Source organism: Phyllobates terribilis, unplaced genomic scaffold (assembly GCF_046119375.1).
Source record: "Phyllobates terribilis strain yellow unplaced genomic scaffold, ASM4611937v1 Scaffold_2__4_contigs__length_985480577, whole genome shotgun sequence".
Lineage (NCBI taxonomy): Eukaryota > Metazoa > Chordata > Amphibia > Anura > Dendrobatidae > Phyllobates > Phyllobates terribilis.
In genome coordinates, this window is record NW_027362762.1 from 211,408,657 (window position 1) to 211,423,983 (window position 15,327).

The 15,327-nt window shown below is 47.1% G+C and overlaps 1 protein-coding gene across 2 annotated transcripts in view; it reads right to left on the reverse strand.

The window, feature by feature from the left end:
* LRCH1 (leucine rich repeats and calponin homology domain containing 1) overlaps positions 1 to 15,327 on the reverse strand; it is a 247,834-nt gene that overhangs the window by 91,570 nt on the left and 140,937 nt on the right. The window lies entirely within an intron of this gene.

Genomic DNA, 15,327 nt, shown 5'->3' on the forward strand with positions numbered 1-15,327 from the left:
AGATTTCCACTGGTCTAATGTCCATCCCTTGTGTTCTTTAGCTCAAACATGTCTCTTCTGCTTGTTGCCTGTCCTTAGCAGTGGTTTCCTAGCAGCTATTTTACCATGAAGGCCTGCTGCACAAAGTCTCCTCTTAACAGTTGTTGTAGAGATGTGTCTGCTGCTAGAACTCTGTGTGGCTTTGACCTGGTCTCTAATCTGAGCTGCTGTTAACCTGCGATTTCTCAGGCTGGTGACTCGGATAAACTTATCCTCAGAAGCAGAGGTGATGCTTGGTCTTCCTTTCCTGGGGCGGTCCTCATGTGAGCCAGTTTCTTTGTAGCGCTTGATGGTTTTTGAAACTGCACTTGGGGACACTTTCAAAGTTTTCCCAATTTTTCGCACTGACTGACCTTCATTTCTTAAAGTAATGATGGCCACTCGTTTTTGTTTACTTAGCTGCTTTTTTCTTGCCATAATACAAATTCTAACAGTCTATTCAGTAGGACTATCAGCTGTGTATCCACCAGACTTCTGCACAACACAACTGATGGTCCCAACCCCATTTATAAGGCAAGAAATCCCACTTATTAAACCTGACAGGGCACACCTGTGAAGTGAAAACCATTTCCAGTGACTACCTCTTGAAGCTCTTCAAGAGAATGCCAAGAGTGTGCAAAGCAGTCATCAGAGCAAAAGGTGGCTACTTTGAAGAACCTAGAATATAAGACATATTTTCAGTTGTGTCACACTTTTTTGTTAAGTATATAATTCCACATGTGTTAATTCATAGATTTGATGCCTTCAGTGTGAATGTACAATTTTCATAGTCATGAAAATACAGAAAAATCTTTAAATGAGAAGGTGTGTCCAAACTTTTGGTCTGTACTGTACATAAAGGAGATACATGGCCTTATACAAGATTGGTGATGGTTTCTGAGACATAACATTACAGGTATCCTTTAAATGGGCTTTCTCTATCTCTATCCTCAAAAATAAAGTAATAAAAATAATAATTTGCAACAAAAAAAGAAAAAAATTGTATTTGTACATTAATTTGATACTAAAAGTGAGCGGGCACTATTTTTTCCTTTTTGTAGTACATATCGGGGGATATGACACCCTCCTGGGCTCAGCACCCTTATCCACCCATCTTTCCCATACAAGGTTTTACTTATGAGTTACACCTGGTTTCCTTTACACCCCCTTATTCAGAAGAGGCATGGTTTGGCACATAAAGAGGTAGGACATATAGTGTTAGGGACCATCCATATTAAAAGGTCACCATGACGTGGTTGGGTTGCTTTTGCGCTCTTTTGATCAAAAAACCCTAAGTACCTTACATTTGTAACATTTACAGCAATACTGGAGTTGATGTATTCATTAGCCGCAGTGTGCTGACGCATCGTGTATGTATATGTTAATAATTTGCAACATCACATAAACAAAACTCAACCCGAGGCCTGTTACTCTTCATTTGTAATTACTTAGTTTATTAGCATAAAAGCTTCTGTATTTGACACAATCCGCTTCTTGCACTTCACATCCCTCCCACCATAAGACTTTCCTCCTGATCTTTCCGTTCACCAGAGGGGATTGGATTTGGGTTCTTTGCTTTGATCTGCAGGTTTTGTTTTCATAATCTCATTTGTTCTAAAACAAGAATACATTTCTATTGTGGAAGCTACAGCTTTCTAGCTCTTTGGCCAATGCACCTGCACAGAACGCCACTAGATTAAAATGACTAAGACTGTAAAAAAACACAGCTGAGTACTGAAAGTGAAAGCCTCCTACTCAAAAATTTCCACTTCAACCAATATACAAATAATACATGTATATTTAATCCTGCTTCGGTACATTGTAGTGATTGAAAAGTACAACAATGAAATGGCATAGACTTTTTGGCATCATTTAAGGGGTTGTCCAGAAGGCTCAGAGTGGTTTATATAATAAAAGGAGCAATATGCATATCACTGATCCCATTCTGAGACTTACCGAATCACTACTGGTCTCTCCTTACTGGTCCCCTCTCAACACACAATGTGTGCTCAGCCAATCACTGACTGAGGCAGGTCCCATATGAGCCAGTGATTGGCTGAGCATTGGACACAGCAGGCAAAGGGGAGGACTAGATGTGTGGCAACCTGTACTATAGGGAGAAGTAGATACCCCCATATTCAGAGTACATAGGCTGGAGATAAACACCAGGAGCATGGTTTTAAGGCTGCATATGAGACTGGCTTATAGAGGCATTTCAGCTACAGACAGTACATCAGTTAGTGATTAGTGTTGAGCGAACATGCTCGACACTGCTCGGTACTCGCCCGAGCATCACGGGATGTTCAGCGAGCACCGAGCATTTCCGGGTTACTCGGGCGGGAGCTCGGGTCTCCGCCCTGCATGTTTGGCGCTCTTTACAGAGCCAATGAACATGCAGGGATTGCCAGCCAGTCACTGTAATGCTGCAGCCATGTTGGTTGTGGGCATTACCTTTTGGTGTGTCCCCCCCCCCCTCCAAAAAAAAAAGCGTGTCTCTGATTTTTCAGACACAAATATAACTGTTGAAAATAGTCTGGTGTAGACTAGAGAAACAGAAGTGTTGTTTTGCACTTCCACGGTTCAAACCTCTGTATTATCCATTTTGGGTCATTTGTATCTAAAAAAAAAACAGTTTGAGTGTGTCGCTCACTGTTCAGCCGCAAATCTATATATTTAAAAAAGTCTGGTATACCCCAGTAAACAATAACTGTGGTTTTGCCATACTACGGTAAAAAATCTCTATTATTCAGGTTTTGGTATATTTTCCGTAAAGAAAAACAGTAGTGTCTCCTGACTGCTGTGACACAAAAATATATCTGTTGAAAATAGTCTTGTGTAGGCCCGACATCCCAGTGTGGTTTCGCAGTTCCATGGGTCAAATCGCTGTACTATCCAGTTTTGGGCCATTGGTATCTAAAAAAAAAAGCAGCTTGAGTGTGTCGCTCACGGTTCAGCCGCAAATATCTCTATTTAAAAAAGTGTGGTATACCCCAGTAAACAATAACTGTGGTTTTGCCATCCCACGGTAAAAAATCTCTATTATTCAGCTTTTGGTAGTTTTTTTCCGTAAAGAAAAACAGTAGGGTCTCCTGACTGTTGTGACACAAAAATATATCTGTTGAAAATAGTCTTGTGTAGGCCCGACATCCCAGTGTGGTTTCGCAGTTCCACGGGTCAAATCGCTGTACTATCCAGTTTTGGGCCTTTGGTATCTAAAAAAAAAGCAGTTTGAGTGTGTCGCTCACTGTTCAGTCGCAAATATCTCTATTTAAAAAAGTGTGGTATACCCCAGTAAACAATAACTGTGGTTTTGCCATCCCACGGTAAAAAATCTCTATTATTCAGCTTTTGGTAGTTTTTTCCGTAAAGAAAAACAGTAGTGTCTCCTGACTGTTGTGACACAAAAATATATCTGTTGAAAATAGTCTTGTGTAGGCCCGACATCCCAGTGTGGTTTCGCAGTTCCACGGGTCAAATCGCTGTTCTATCCAGTTTTGGGCCTTTGGTATCTAAAAAAAAAGCAGTTTGAGTGTGTCGCTCACTGTTCAGCCACAAATATCTCTATTTAAAAAAGTGTGGTATACCCCAGTAAACAATAACTGTGGTTTTCCTCTTCCACGGTTCTAATCTACTCTTTATTACCCTTTTTCCATTGATAGTGCAAGTGTAAGCTATTTTACTTCATTTACAATGGGCAAGGCGCGTGGCAAGGGACGTGGAAGTGGACGTTCTGGTGATGGTGCGTGTAGAGGACGGGACCGTGGCCAAGGTGAAAATGTGCCACAACCAACAGCCACATCTTCTTGCTCCCACTTCTTGACCGAATTACTAGGGAAGCACAGAACAACACCAGTATTGAGAACTGATCAGTGTGAACAGGTTATTAATTGGATAGCAGACAATACTTCCAGTTACCTGGGCACCACCACCTCCGGTCTGTCTTCCACACGGTCAACTCTTAGTAGCCGTGAGTCTCGACCGCATACTCCTCCTCACCCTGATGCTCCTTCCTCTCACCATACCGAGTGTCATCAGACAGCAAGTGATCCCACACTTGGACACTCTGAAGAGCTGTTCACTGGTCCATTTCCATATTTGGGCCCCTCGCCTGATACGCTTGAAGTGGTGGAAGAGGAGAACCCATGTTGCGATGCCCAAATATTTGAACAGCCACGGCCACAGGAAGTCGACGTTGGCAATCTGTCACAAGAGGTGGACGATGACGAGACACAATTGCCAGTTAGTGAGGAGGAGGATCGTGGTGCGCAAGTGGAAGAGGAGGAGGTGGTGGATGATCTAGTAACTGACCCAAAGTGGAAGGACATGCAGAGTGAGGCCAGCAGCACACAGGGGGAGGGAGGCAGAGTACCCCAACAGGCAGGAAGAAGCAATGTGGTGGCCGCAGACAGAAGGCAGGCAACCGTTCCCCGTAACACCAACTCGAGGGACGTTGCCAGTACAAGCAGTAGGTCTTCCAGAGTCTGGAATTTTTTAAAGACTCTGCTGATAACCCCAAAAAGGCCATATGTTCCACCTGCCATGCCAGCATCAGCAGGGGTGACAAAACTACCAGCCTGACCACCACCAGCATGATCAGGCACATGGCAGCAAAGCACCCGACTTTGTTTGGCGAAACCCAGGGTCGCACTGTTGTGCGTGCAATAGAACCCCCTGTTGTGTGTGCAAGGCAATCCCCTGTCCATACTGCATGTAAACATGCTCCCTCCTCTCAGTCTTCACTTGTTATGGCAGTTTCTCAAGAAACAGCATCAACGTCCACGTCCACGTCCCGCCGCAGCGTTCAATTGTCCATATCCCAGACCTTTGAACGAAAGCGGAAATTCGCAGCTAATACCCCACAGGCCACAGTCCTAAATTCGCACATTTCACGACTGCTTGCGTTGGAAATGCTGCCTTTTAGGCTGGTGGAGACGGAATCCTTCCGCAATCTTATGGCGGTGGCCGTCCCTCGGTACTCGGTCCCCAACCGACACTATTTTGCCCGGTGTGCCATCCCCGCACTACACAAGCACGTGTCCCAAAGCATCTGCCGTGCCCTCAACAACGCAGTTACTGGGAGAGTCCACCTGACAACGGACACGTGGACAAGTGCTTGTGGCCAGGGACGGTACATCTCTCTGACGGCACACTGGGTAAACATAGTGGAAGTCGGGACCCAGTCGGACCTTGGGACAGAACACATCCTCCCCACACCGAGGATTGCGGGCCCTATGTCAGTCAGAGTTGCCCCCACAGTGTACAGCTCCTGCGCATCCTCCTCCTCCTCCTCCTCATGTTCAGCTTCCATCTCAGATATCACCACATCAGTTACAAGCTGGAAGCATTGCAGTACTGCCTCCGCCAAGCGGCAACAGGCTGTGCTGAAACTCATAAGCTTAAGTGATAAACCTCACACTGCTTGTGAGTTGTGGACAGCTGTGAAAGAGCAGGCAGATCTGTGGCTGAGACCGCTGAACCTACATCCCGGCATGGTCGTGTGTGACAATGGCCGTAACCTGGTGGCGGCTCTGAGGCGAGGTGAGATCACACACGTACCATGCCTGGCTCATGTGCTTAACCTCGTGGTTCAGCGGTTTCTTAAATCGTACCCCGAGCTGCCAGATCTGCTCGTGAAAGTACGCCGCCTGTCAGCTCATTTTCGCAAGTCGGCTACAGCTTCTGCCGCCCTTGCCGTGTTGCAGCAGCGTTTGCAGCTTCCGGCACACCGAATGGTGTGTGATGTCCCCACACGTTGGAACTCTACCCTCCACATGTTGCAAAGGATTTGTGAGCAGAAGAGAGCAGTTGTGGAGTACCAGCTGCAACAAGGCCGTCGATATTCAGGTCAGACTCCACACATAAGACCTCAGGAGTGGACCTGGATGTCTGACATATGTACCATCCTGACAAACTTTGAGGAGGCCACCAAGATGGTGAGTGGCGATGACGCCATCATTAGTGTCAGCATCCCACTTGTCTGTCTTTTGCAACGCTCTCTGCAGAGAATTAAAGAGGAGGCATTGCAGCCAGAGTATGATGAGATGGATCAAGAAGCCGTAGCGGGCGATTACACACAGCCCAGCCTCATCTCATCCCAACGTGCATTGGGGGACAATGAGGGAGAGGAGGAGGAGGAGGAAGAACAGGAGCTGCTATCATGCGTTGTAGACCTGTACCTGTACCTGTACCTGTAGTACCTGTACAAGTGTCATACCGTCGGTTCAGCGTGGGTGGCCTGAGGACAGGGGGAAGGAGGAAGAGGAGGAGGAGGAGGAGGAGGAGGAGAGCATGGTCAGTCGTCATCTTGGTGAGGACACGGAAATCTTGCCCGTTACCAGTCTGGCATGCATGGCTGACTTTATGTTACGCTGCCTTAACCGTGACCCTCGCGTTGTCAAAATGTTGGGTGACAGTCATTACTGGTTGGTGACACTTGTAGACCCCCGCTACAAGGAGAACTTTCACTCTCTTATTCCTGAGGTAGAGAGGTCTACAAAAATGGGGCAGTATCAGAAGGCCCTTGCTGCAGAACTCTTAAAAAAATTCCCATCTGAACACGCTAGCGGCAGAGGTCACAGTTCGTTGCCCAACCAAGGCGTACAGGCGAGAGAGATGCAACTCCAATCAAGCAGAGGCAGGGGAACACTGTCAACGTTCTGTTACAGTTTTCTGACACCCGCCCAGCTTGCAGGCCCTGAGGCGCGGGGTACTCTCACAAGGAGTGGAAAGTTTCAAAAGATGGTGAGGGAGTACCTTGCCGACCATACCAGCGTCCTCCGTGATTCCTCTGTGCCTTTTAATTATTGGGTATCCAAGCAGGACAGTTGGAATGAACTCGCTCTGTACGCCTTGGAGGTCCTGGCCTGCCCTGCCGCTAGCGTGTTATCGGAGCGTGTTTTTAGTGCCGCTGGGGAAATTATAACTGATAAGCGCACTCGCCTGTCAACTGACAATGCTGACAAGCTGACCCTTATCAAAATGAACAAGGGCTGGATTGGGCCAGACTTCTCATCACCACCAAATGACAGCAGAGTAACATAAAGTCAAATCCACTGTGTTATTTCGGGAGGTGTATTCACATGCACCGCTTCACACCCACACATGGGTATACGCTTCCTCGTTTCGGCTGTTTTATCTTCTTCTCCTTATCCTCAGCCTCCACCACCACTATACCACCAGGGTGCCAGCATTGCAAGTTCCTCCGTCCTTATTTTTGGCAGCTTTTGCTTGCAAGGCATAAGCAAATACTATGGGACACCCACTCCCCAATAATGGGACTTATGTTTGTAATATGCTGTACTGCATGGCTCTTGTAAGGGGCATTGCAAGTTGCTCCGTCCTAATTTTTGGCAGCTTTTTCTTGCAAGGCATAAGCAAATAGTATGGGACACCCACTCCCCAATAATGGGACTTATGTTTGTAATATGCTGTACTGCATGGCTCTTGTAAGGGGCATTGCAAGTTGCTCCGTCCTAATTTTTGGCAGCTTTTGCTTGCAAGGCATAAGCAAATACTATGGGACACCCACTCCCCAATAATGGGACTTATGTTTGTAATATGCTGTACTGCATGGCTCTTGTAAGGGGCATTGCAAGTTGCTCCGTCCTAATTTTTGGCAGCTTTTTCTTGGAAAGCATAAGCAAATACTATGGGAGACCCACTCCCCAATAATGGGACTTATGTTTGTAATATGCTGTACTGCATGGCTCTTGTAAGGGGCATTGCAAGTTGCTCCGTCCTAATTTTTGGCAGCTTTTGCTTGCAAGGCATAAGCAAATACTATGGGACACCCACTCCCCAATAATGGGACTTATGTTTGTAATATGCTGCACTGCATGGCTCTTGTAAGAGGCATTGCAAGTTGCTCCGTCCTAATTTTTGGCAGCTTTTTCTTGGAAAGCATAAGCAAATACTATGGGAGACCCACTCCCCAATAATGGGACTTATGTTTGTAATATGCTGTACTCCATGGCTCTTGTAAGGGGCATTGCAAGTTGCTCCGTCCTAATTTTTGGCAGCTTTTGCTTGCAAGGCATAAGCAAATACTATGGGACACCCACTCCCCAATAATGGGACTTATGTTTGTAATATGCAGTACTGCATGGCTCTTGTAAGGGGCATTGCAAGTTGCTCCGTCCTAATTTTTGGCAGCTTTTGCTTGGAAAGCATAAGCAAATACTATGGGAGACCCACTCCCCAATAATGGGACTTATGTTTGTAATATGCTGTACTGCATGGCTCTTGTAAGGGGCATTGCAAGTTGCTCCGTCCTCATTTTTGGCAGCTTTTGCTTGGAAAGCATAAGCAAATACTATGGGAGACCCACTCCCCAATAATGGGACTTATGTTTGTAATATGCTGTACTGCATGGCTCTTTTAAAGGGCATTGCAAGTTGCTCCGTCCTAATTTTTGGCAGCTTTTGCTTGCAAGGCATAAGCAAATACTATGGGACACCCACTCCCCAATAATGGGACTTATGTTTGTAATATGCTGTACTGCATGGCTCTTGTAAGGGGGCATTGCAAGTTGCTCCATCCTAAGTTTTGGCAGCTTTTGCTTGCAAGGCATAAGCAAATACTATGGGACACCCACTCCCCAATAATGGGACTTATGTTTGTAATATGCTGTACTGCATGGCTCTTGTAAGGGGCATTGCAAGTTGCTCCGTCCTAATTTTTGGCAGCTTTTGCTTGGAAAGCATAAGCAAATACTATGGGAGACCCACTCCCCAATAATGGGACTTATGTTTGTAATATGCTGTACTGCATGGCTCTTGTAAGGGGCATTGCAAGTTGCTCCGTCCTAATTTTTGGCAGCTTTTGCTTGCAAGGCATAAGCAAATACTATGGGACACCCACTCCCCAATAATGGGACTTATGTTTGTAATATGCTGTACTGCATGGCTCTTGTAAGGGGCATTGCAAGTTGCTCCGTCCTAATTTTTGGCAGCTTTTGCTTGGAAAGCATAAGCAAATACTATGGGAGACCCACTCCCCAATAATGGGACTTATGTTTGTAATATGCTGTACTGCATGGCTCTTGTAAGGGGCATTGCAAGTTGCTCCGTCCTAATTTTTGGCAGCTTTTGCTTGCATGGCATAAGCAAATACTATGGGATACCCACTCCCCAATAATGGGACTTATGTTTGTAATATGCTGTACTGCATGGCTCTTGTAAGGGGCATTGCAAGTTGATCCGTCCTAATTTTTGGCAGCTTTTGCTTGGAAAGCATAAGCAAATACTATGGGAGACCCACTCCCCAATAATGGGACTTATGTTTGTAATATGCTGTACTGCACGGCTCTTGTAAGGGGCATTGCAAGTTGCCCCATCCTAATTTTTGGCAGCTTTTGCTTGCAAGGCATAAGCAAATACTATGGGACACCCACTCCCCAATAATGGGACTTATGTTTGTAATATGCTGTACTGCATGGCTCTTGTAAGGGGCATTGCAAGTTGCTCCGTCCTAATTTTTGGCAGCTTTTGCTTGGAAAGCATAAGCAAATACTATGGGAAACTCAATCCCCAATAATGGGACTTATGTTTGTAATATGCTGTACTGCATGGCTCTTGTAAGGGGCATTGCAAGTTGCTCCGTCCTAATTTTTAGCAGCTTTTGCTTGCAAGGCATAAGCAAATACTATGGGAGACCCACTCCCCAATAATGGGACTTATGTTTGTAATATGCTGTACTGCATGGCTCTTGTAAGGGGCATTGCAAGTTGCTCCGTCCTACTTTTTGGCAGCTTTTGCTTGCAAGGCATAAGCAAATACCATGGGACACCCACTCCCCAATAATGGGACTTATGTTTGTAATATGCTGTACTGCATGGCTCTTGTAAGGGGCATTGCAAGTTGCTCCGTCCTAATTTTTGGCAGCTTTTGCTTGCAAGGCATAAGCAAATACTATGGGACACCCACTCCCCAATAATGGGACTTATGTTTGTAATATGCTGTACTGCATGGCTCTTGTAAGGGGCATTGCAAGTTGCTCCGTCCAAATTTTTGGCAGCTTTTGCTTGGAAAGCATAAGCAAATACTATGGGAGACCCACTCCCCAATAATGGGACTTATGTTTGTAATATGCTGTACTGCATGGCTCTTGTAAGGGGCATTGCAAGTTGCTCCATCCTAATTTTTGGCAGCTGTTGCTTGCAAGGCATAAGCAAATACTATGGGAGACCCACTCCCCAATAATGGGACTTATGTTTGTAATATGCTGTACTGCATGGCTCTTGTAAGGGGCATTGCAAGTTGCTCCGTCCTAATTTTTGGCAGCTTTTGCTTGCAAGGCATAAGCAAATACTATGGGAGACCCACTCCCCAATAATGGGACTTATGTTTGTAATATGTTGTACTGCGTGGCTCTTGTAAGGGGCATTGCAAGTTGCTCCGTCCTAATTTTTGGCAGCTTTTGCTTGCAAGGCATAAGCAAATACTATGGGAGACCCACTCCCCAATAATGGGACTTATGTTTGTAATTTGCTGTACTGCATGGCTCTTGTAAGGGGCACTGCAAGTTGCTCCGTCCTAATTTTTGGCAGCTTTTGCTTGCAAGGCATAAGCAAATACTATGGGAGACCCACTCCCCAATAATGGGACTTATGTTTGTAATATGCTGTACTGCATGTGACACGCCCCCTGGGCCGTGTGTACACGTGTGTGGGATACCCGGTGCCGGGTCTCTGGGGTCTGTAGTCTCCGTGGCGGTGACCCGGTCCCGTGGCTCAGGCTGGTCAAACCAGTGGCAGTCTTTCTTAGGTTTTGAGGTTAATTGTCCGACTGCGCCACCCGTGGATTGCCGTCAGGGAGTACCACCGCTGCGAGGCAGACCGCTGAGGCTGGTGTTGTGTGCGCAGCAGAGAATGGGATAACTCCCCACGGGAGGAGTATAGCCTCAGGGCAGTGAGTGTGGATGATGGGGGTGATGGTGCACGAGCGCAGCAGGAACGACTCAGAGTCTTTGCAGTGCAGTTCAGGGTCTTTACTGATGATTATAAGGTAGACCCTCCCGGGAGTACTGGCTAGCATAAGAGGCCTGGTCAGTCTGTGAGCAAGCAGGAGTTCCCCTGGCCAGGTGGAGTTGTAGGCCTCCCCGTCTGTCTGCACTCTTCCTGGCTACCTTGCTGTAAGCGGGTAGAAGTAGCCCACGTCCCTGAGTGTACCGTGTAGTGCTCACCCGTATGGCTGGTGACTTGGGGCCTTCTGTTAGCCTCCGCTCCATGACGGCGGTGCTGGTCCCTTGCTTGTGACTGAGCCTCCAGGCTTCTATGGCCAGAGGACCTGAAATCCCCTGCCGGCTGGTTTCTGCTGCTGGATATATAAGTCCTCACAGCCTCGGACTCCTGTGTCCGGTTCCTATTGTCTTCTGCCAGGGCGAGCTCTGCTCAGCTTCCAGCCCCTGGTCTTTAGCTCCTAGCTCCTACAGAGCTCCTTGCTGTTACTTTCCCTTGCTCTCACTCTGACTCTGACTGTTCTGTGTTCTCTGACTCACTCAACCCCGCCCCAGATCCAGTTTATAAGGGCAGAATTCTCCCCTCCCAGGACTGGGGCAGGAGGATGTTGCATGTTTAAGGGATCCTGACCAGGAAACCTCCCACTTGCTCTCCGACGTAATATCTCTATTACTGTGGTGACCAGACCCCTGGGGTGCCACACATGGCTCTTGTAAGGGGCATTGTAGTTCCTCATAATTTTTGGAAAGCCTTCCATTCACTGCTTAGGCCAACAGTGCACAGGAGACCCAGTTGTTATAAATGGAAAAAAAGGTTTAGTTAACGCCCTCTGACCTCCATGTCATTTCCAAGGGGCATTAGAGTGCCTCGAAATTTTTGGTAGGCATTGCACTCACTGTATGCCCTATAACTGTGTAGCCGAACCGCTCCTTTTGTTACAGAAACATATACTACAAGACATATCTGGTTGACTGGCCTGATATTGATGTGAATGGTCCCTGTTCCTCCTGCTCTTTCTCCTTTGCCACTACCTCATCCATCATTTATCACCTGAAGCTTTGTTTTAACGGGAGTCATAGAACTTGGATAGTAGCAGGAAAACATCCAGCAATCCTCGGAGGAGGTAGGATATGCGCCAAAACGCTGACCACCTCAGGCCTAGCCGCTACTACATACATGCGCTTGCATTACAACAAAACAAAGCAGATGCTAACTTCTATCATCCTCATCATGCTCCTCACCTTGGCACTCTCAACTCCCTTGATGGAGAAGCCAGGGCCCACCGGAGGAGTCTGATAGTCCAGTGGGCTCGGCCAATGCTGCCCTAAAGCAGGACAGGCTAAGAAAAGTGTGGGAAAGGTTACCGGGACAAATAGGGGTGGCTGGGGACCGAGTATGGACACCCGGCCACCCCCTGGAGGCTGGGGAGCAAGCGGGGACACCCGGCCACCAGGCGGCTGGGGACTGAGTATGGATACCAGGCCGCCGACACAGCCATGGCATGGTGGCCACATTTTGCCTCCACATGCCTAAAAGGCCCAATTTAAAGTGCAAGCAAGCAAGCAGTATGGTATTGCAGCCTGGGGGTGGGTGGGTGGCAGGCTGCATACTTGCGCTTGCATTGCAAGGAATGGGAGAGGTACAATTGAACACTGCCCTGGGACAAGGACTTGAATGGGGATAGTTGCAAGTCTGCAACGACAGGTGCAAGGTGGGAGGCATCTTCGCATGTACCATGAACAGGGGTTTGGCATGCACACACTACAGCGTAATAGGCTCTCCTTCCCACTAAATGCACTGGGGAGGGCACAGGTAATGTTTTGGTATATGCGCTTAATCTTATGTATAAGGCACACCAGGACAAATAGGGGCGGCTGGGGACTGAGTATGGATACCTCGCTGCCGAAGCAGCCATGAGGTAGTGGCCAGCTTCGGCCTCCTCCAAACTAAAAGGCCCCATTTCAAGTGCAAGCTAGCAGTATGGAATTGCAGTCTGGGGGTGGGTGGGTGGCAGGCTGCACACTTACACTTGCATTAAAAGAAAACATAGCAGATGCTAACTTCTGTCATCATCATCATGCTCCTCACCTTGGCACTCTCAACTCCACCGATGGAGAAGTCAGGGCCCACGGGAGGAGTCTAGTTCTCTGGTGGGCTCGTCCAATGCTGCCTAAAGCAGGCCGGGCTAAGAAAAGTGTGTGGGGGGATGTTCCAAGGAGAAATAGGGGCGGCTGGGGACCGTTTATGGACACCCGGCTGCCCCCAGGCGGCTGGGGACCGTGTGTGGACACCTGGCTGCGGGGCGGCTGGGGACCGAGTATGGACACCCGGCCGCCGGGCGGCTGGGGACTGAGTATGGATTCCAGGCCGCCAACACAGCCATGACGTGGTGGCCAGATTCCGACTCCACATGCCTAAAAGGCCCAATTTCAAGTTCAAGCAAGCAAGCAGTATGGTATTGCAGCCTGGGGGGTGGGTGGGTGGCAGGCTGCATACTCGCGCTTGTATTGCAAGGAATGGGGGAGGTACAATTGAACACTGCCCTGGGACTAGAACTTGCATGGGGATAGTCTGCATCTTCTGATGCGGCAAGGATCACTTATGATGGGCACACTTTTAGACAGTGACCTGGGAGTCAGAGATGCTACCAGGGGTCTTCCCCATGCTGTTCCCATGTCTTTTCAGCACTTTATGCATGTGTCACACAGTACATGGCCAGATAAGGTTGTAAAATGTTAAAATGACATTTCCCGGTGAATGCATTTGTCATAGTTGAAAGCAATACAAAAGTGCAAAAACGCATAAAAAATGCTACTTGTGAACATAGCCGAAGGTGTGGAGGAGTATTTTTGTTTTTGGTCATTTATTTTAACTTATACACAAGTCTTTTCCCTGGAAAGGATGTTCCTTAACATATTTCACAGGAAAAAAGTTTCACTTTCGTTTTTGAACGTTTTATTGTGAGCCTGTAAAAGTGGCTTAATACCTCTGACCACGTTGTTGACAGCAGTGACCTGGGGGTCAGAAATGCTTCCTGGGGCGATCCCCATGCTGTCCCCATGTCATTTGAGCACTGTCACTATCGTTTTGGGCACTTGTTAGGCTTTTAAAAGACTGCCGGGGGTGCCACCGCAAAAATGCTCGAGTCTCCTATAGACTAACATTGGGCTCGTTGCTCGGGTCGAGCACCCGAGTATCACGGCGAGCTCGGCCCGAGCTTCGAGCACCCGAGCATTTTAGTGCTCGCTCAACACTATTAGTGATGCATCACACGTTATTCAAATAATAATTGGGAAACCCCTTTAAGCACCTTCTGAAAATCAGTAGTAGTTTGAGATAAAAGACTCAACGATCTTGTCACCAGACAGACTACTTTACAAAAAATCATCTATTAGATAATCAATATGTACTAATGTGGAGATTTAAAGCATCAATGGTATGCAAAAGTAGTAAAACTTCACTTCTTCCAACCACAGTAATTCTTTATTACCTATCCAAAGATAGGTGATAACTTTTAGATCAGTGTTGGTCCGATCGCTAGGATCCCCACCAATCACCACAAAAGGGCACTTTCATCCTCATTTTTTTATGGGACTGCAGGATCGCTGTATTCGGATTTCTCTAGCACCCGATATGGAATGAATGATCGGCAAACTGGGATTAAAGTGCATCATTCTGACAACAAATCTTACAGCGAGGAAAGTGAAAAACCTGCACCACCTGCAAGCAGCTGCAATAGTCAGTGCAAAGCTGAACATGTACAGTGCAGACACCTAAATAGGACTTGGTAACATTTCAGGTGCAAAAGCTCATAAAAAAGTTTAAACGGTCCAAAATAACCATAAGAAAGAAAAATGAGCTGCACTCACCAGTCCTTAAAAGCAGTATCTTTATTCCATGAGAATAAAAAGTCCGGCAAGCAGGGAGAGTGGGGAAGAAAAGAGCAGACAATAGCTGTTTCGCGTGAAGATGCTTCTACAGGTCTGTGTAACACAGACCATGGAGTAAAGATACTGCTTTTAAGGACTGGTGAGTGCAGCTCATTTTTCTTTCTTATGGTTATCATTCTGACAACTGATGTGGGTTCTAGAGGTTGGACCCCAACCGATCTAGACGTTATCACCTACCCAAAGGATTAGGTGAGAACTTCCATCTACTGGGATCTAAGGGGTAAAGTTTCTCCTTGTGGAGAGTGACAAGACAAGCCTGACATGTCAGAGTGAGGAGACCTATATGGCATGCATGCTCCTCTGGGAAATTAAATATGCAAATTGCCTCTTCAGACAGCAAGAGGACTAGAACTCTAGTGCCACCTATTGGAAGCAGCGATCCTAAAAGTCAATATCGACCCT